The sequence below is a fragment of the Macaca mulatta genome, chromosome 8 (genome assembly GCF_049350105.2).
Source record: "Macaca mulatta isolate MMU2019108-1 chromosome 8, T2T-MMU8v2.0, whole genome shotgun sequence".
Taxonomy (NCBI): Eukaryota; Metazoa; Chordata; class Mammalia; order Primates; family Cercopithecidae; genus Macaca; species Macaca mulatta.
This window is the reverse complement of record NC_133413.1, coordinates 149,460,644-149,465,854: the sequence shown is the minus strand read 5'-3', so window position 1 is coordinate 149,465,854 and position 5,211 is coordinate 149,460,644. Positions and strand designations below refer to the sequence as shown.

The window sequence follows — 5,211 nt, the reverse complement described above, 5'->3', positions numbered from 1 at the left end:
AAGCCTGTATCTTTCATTCTGTACCCAGATTGAAACACTCCATTATAGGCAAGGGAGCCGCGGTGGTTTCATCAGCTGGAACATAATAAAGGAGGGCCAGCTGTGTGATCCAGCGTGAGGTGTCTCCTGATGCTCAAAAGGAAGCTTGCTCATGCAAACTCTTCCCACATTGTGTCTTGAGCTCAACAGAACTCATTTCATGGGGAGGAGGAAACTAAGCTTCATTCATGACTGTATAACATTTATTCAGTTGTTCTTGATGTTATGGAGAAAAAGTCCCATCCGATTTTAATTTCAATTCTGCCACTTTCTAGCTATGTGAACTTTGGAAGCGTATTTTACTTGTAAAGGCCTACTTGTCTATTCATGTTTACCGGAAGCATTAGAGGTATTGTGTGAGCAGCACTTTGTACAATGGTTGTCACATAGTAAGAAGTCAAACCGGCACCAAAACTTGAATTTCTTTATCTGTAATATAACCATTAAAATCTTTCAAAAACTTAAGGATAAAGTCCATAGTTAGAGCTGTGGATTTTGTTAATCTACTTACGTTCTCATGCGTTCAAGTGATTATAATTTGGAATATTAGATCAGGCTGCTGTAAGTAGGTTCAGGCTGTATTTCAAGGATTTTTTATACTATCCTTAAAACCATTAGAAGTATGTTATCCCCCTCCCCCTTTACAGATTAGAGAGCTGAGACTTAAGAGATAAGGCAAATTGCACAAATTTGCATAGCTTTTACATGGCCAGAGTAATTTTAATTAGGTCTGATGCTCAGTCCATACACCTGCAACTGCACTTGTTTTCCTCTTGGGGCGAAGATTGCTTTAGCTGAAATTGATCTTCAATTTATTGCATTTGAACAAACCATCAGACATGTAAATTTAAGCCATTTCTCAGCCAGTAAGCTATAGAGAAAGGGCATCAGGCTGAGAGTTAGAGACATCCAAAAATCAAGCTGATATTTATGTAAGCTTTATGCGAGATATGTGTGTAAGCAGCCTACTTCTCAATGACCCTATGTGTAAAATGAGAACAATATCCATCTTGGATTTGAAAGGATCTAATTAGATCTAGCAGATGTGTTTTAACATAAGTGTTTCAAAGATGAAAAGAAAGGAGATGCTCTTCCTTTCCTTCCCCTCCCCTCCTTTTATGGATTCATTGACTTGTTAGATTAAGGGTAAAATACATGGTTGATAACTGAAATCCTTTTTACCTTTCTCACCTTCCCAGTGTCTGCGGGAGCCAGAAGGCAGGCATAGACCTCCTGGTTTGGAGAGTGTAGCTCTCTAAGTGTGTGTACTGTCTTTCCTTCCTGATGCTCCAACCAGCCCTAACTAGGCCCCATTTCAGAAGCTCATAGGAGATGGTTGTAGCCTCATGAGTCTGAAAGGAATGTTGGAAGCAGGAAGCAGGAAGAGGGTTTAAGTTCAGCAGACATGTATTAAGGACCCTACTATTCTCATAAGAAAACCACAGTTTAGCCTAGCTGACAGGCATGTAGGTAACTGTGGCAACTCAATGCCAAGAGATGTAGAATTCCTTAGAAGTGTTACTGTGGGCTTATGTAAACCAAAAAGGTTAGGACAGACATTTGATCATGGCTCAGATACTCAGATACTCAAGATAAACTGGAACAACTGGTCTCCTACCTATTCTTAACTTCCGGTGAGCTTTATTCTTTAGTTCTCAGGATCTATTCTACCTCCTAAGGCCATCTTAAAGTTAAGAACAGATATGGAAGTCTGTTCTTTTGCCAGAATTCCATTTAGTATCCTGCTGAGGCATTGAATTAGTGGCCATTAGGTTCAAGATAATGTTTAATGGACACCCTTGTTAACTATGCAGAATATAGCTCCAAAACAATTGTTGATTCAGTTACTCTTGGGTACCAGTTTAAGCTTGCTGACTCCAGCAAAAATGGTTTTATAACAGTCTTAGGATGAGTCCACAGGCCCAGCAACTCTCCAGTCAGATGCCTTGTTCTTCTAGTCCTCTGAATATCTGCACATGTTTTGGCTTTGTACAAATCCTTTACCCACAGTGTCCAATTAAGCGGCCCCTTAACTTTCAGGTTTCAACTGAAGAATCACCTTCCCTGATAAACCTTCCCTATGCCCCAATGCACCTTGCAGGTGGGTGGGTATTTGAAGGATTTCAGACTATACTGTGACTGTTCAGTTACTTGTGTGTCTGCTCCTCTTGTATAGACTGAACACCTTAAAGGAAGGTCATGTTCATGTCCTCAGTCCTTATTCACAGCAGGGGCTCAATTGCTGCTTAATGAAAGATGAATGATCCTGAGAAACTGGTTTGAAGTGCTTTGATCTAGAGTCAAACTTATCCCAGCCTACTTCCCCAAAGGTTTGCAGCCTGAGTCACTCAATCCTGAGGCGTCACCAGCATCATTTTTATGCCTAGTGTGGGAGAGTGGAAAAAAACGTCAAGGTGTCGGAAGACTTTAGTTCGGCTTGTGATTCACCAACAGGCTACTAAGAGCCATGGTTTTATCATTCCTGAATTTCATCCTCATCTGAGGAACATGCTACTGTGCATTGGAAAAACTGATGTGAGTGTCAGAGTTGAGTATGAAGAATATTTAGGGTGGCTGGCACATAGCCTGTGACATAGAAGGCACTGCATAAACAGCTCAAATTTGAATTCAAAGACAGGCTAGGATCCCATTAGTAATGTTATAAGCTTTTTATATAGACATGAGGGTGTGTTTCTATTTTATTGTGAAAGGAATTAATTTTCATAATTAAGACATCTTTGGCAAAAATTTAATGGCATGATGTGTGCAGTGCTAAGAACTTACTAGATTGCAAAATAGCTTCTGTTAGATGCTTATGTTGGGGATTAACCCAAATATGCCACATGAATAATCTCTAAATTGTCACAGTATCATAAAGCAATTAGCCCATTTTTACAGGTCAGGTGTCAGATTCAGAAAGATTAAGGGTTTTGTTCCAGGCAATACAGCCAGTACATGAGAGGTGAGGCTGATGCTAATCATGTTTTTCCCAGAGCACTTTTTCTCCTCATCGATTCAGCACAAGTCCGTGGGTCACAAGAGCTTTGAAAGATACCTTTTATCTTAACTCTGTAGCTTGAAAAAGAACTACAGAAGCTATGAGTAAACAGCCCAAATTATTTTCCTAGGCAGGACAGGATCATCCTAGACCTTAGGATCTTAGGTAAGTCTTATACTGAGAAAACTAAGGATAAAGGCTCACATCCACACTGACCACTGACCTGTTCTAGGCAATGGGATGTCACTCTTCTTATGTCCTCTCAAAGTTTTGTTGGCCTATCATATGCCATTTCGGCAAAGGAAGTGCCAAGTGCTGTCCCTCCCAACCCAAGCCTAATGTCGGAGCAATTGGTGCGTGCTTCACTTCAGGCAGATGTGACCCCATCTGTCCCACTCCTTTCTAAACATTCCTTTTCTTCAAGTTGTCTGCAGTTCCCTCATCCTGGTCCCTATGTAGTCACGAAAGAGGCTCTATATTCATTTTTCCCATCACAAAGAAGTACATCCAGTTGACTTTAAAGCTGGCCCCAAGGATCCCTGAGCCTAAAGACCTGACCATGTCGACCTGGGTGATTCCAAGAAGGGAAGTGTAAGATTCAACCCTCCACTGCTAATTTTGCCACAGGAAACCAATATATCCAATTTGTCTGGATAAAGGATACTTTGGAAAATTTACATCAAAACAAAATTTTCAAAATCCACTGGATGTCAGCATTTTTACAAGCACTTTGTGTAAACATAGTTAGGAAATAGCTGTGCAAATCCTTCCTCTGCAACCAGAGTTTGTCTGTGATGCAGTCAGTACAGAAAGAAGAGCCATGTTCATATCATGGAGTACACCTGCTTCTTTCTCCCGAGTCTCAATTTTGGAAATAAACCAGGTTCTACCAACCTGTGCTGGTAATATATAAGAACCTTGACATAAAACTGAAAGCATTTTTCCTCACATCTCTAAACATTTCCCCTTGGACACAAAACTGTGGTTCAGAAGGAGCAGGGTGGTTTATGCCTGTTTCATCCCTAATCTTTCACTTTAACACTGAGATATCAGGAAGCAAACATGAAGCAACATGGAGGACAGCCCTGGGTGCCATCTCTGGGCCACTTGTGGGGCTAGAAACAGCCATGGTGAGTATCCACAGAGGGATGAATGCCTGCTGCCTGTCAAGATTTTTTTTTTTTTTTGAAAGAGTTGACAATTTTATTTTCACATTTCCCAATATAAATGAAAACTGCATCTTTTTTGTCCCACTTCTCCCCTCCAAAACTATTCTCTCTTTGATAGGACAGGGGAGCAAGTCTTCCCTATGCTGTTTAGAAAACTCAGTATCACAGCAGCATGATCTCCTGGTGAAGCAGAACAGGTAATATAAAACTGATACAATGAAGCCTCCCCTCTATCCTTATCTGTCTGGTCGAGTCATTCCGGGCCGAGTGGGCACCATCATGGGACGGGCAGGAGGTCTCATCATTGGGGGCCCAGGCATCATTGGCATGTGGCCTCCCATGGGCGGCCTCATTCCAGGAGCAGGTCCCACTGGCATCATCCCAGGAGGAGGAGGGCCCATCATTGGCATCATGGGAGGGCCCCCCATGTGGGGTGCTGGCATCATACCAGGGCAAGGAGGACCCGGAAGGCTGGGGGGAGGTGGTATCATCGCCCCTGCAGGAGGAGGAGCAGAGAATGGAGTAGGAGGTATCTTTCCTTGTTGAAATGCAGCCGTTGTTTTGTCAATCAGGCTCTGAGCCTGCTCTTCCATCCATTTCTGATAATAGTCTTTCACATTCTCTTTGTGTTTCCTTCCACTGCAGTGTGTCTTTCTCACAGATGGAGAGTCATGGGTGAGGTATGTATCACAGTAGTCACAATAAAACTTGGGCATGTTGCTCTGCAGGCCGTTGGCCACTCCGTTACCTCCTGTCAAGATTTTAACATTCATAATGGGTACTTGAGCTAGATCCACAGCCATCTTGATTGTCCCAGACTTGATCTCCACGAGAACATTCAACGGGTGACTACCCAAATCCTTTCACGTCGGGAAAGATCATTTTTCATCTTGTCACATCACTTACTTGGCTTGATAGAACTTAGGTGAGAACAAACCAATTCTTCAATTGGGTCAAAAAAATCCAAGCTTGTTAGATAGTCCTTGAATCCTGTCCTCTTTTCCC

General features: G+C 42.2%; 1 pseudogene across 1 annotated transcript; it reads right to left on the bottom strand.

The window, feature by feature from the left end:
• Nucleotides 1–4,209: 4,209 nt before the first annotated feature.
• LOC710189 (U1 small nuclear ribonucleoprotein C pseudogene) lies at nt 4,210–4,952 on the bottom strand (annotated as a pseudogene). The gene has a single exon (XR_001446891.3). The product of XR_001446891.3 is annotated as a U1 small nuclear ribonucleoprotein C pseudogene (transcript).
• Nucleotides 4,953–5,211: the final 259 nt, after the last annotated feature.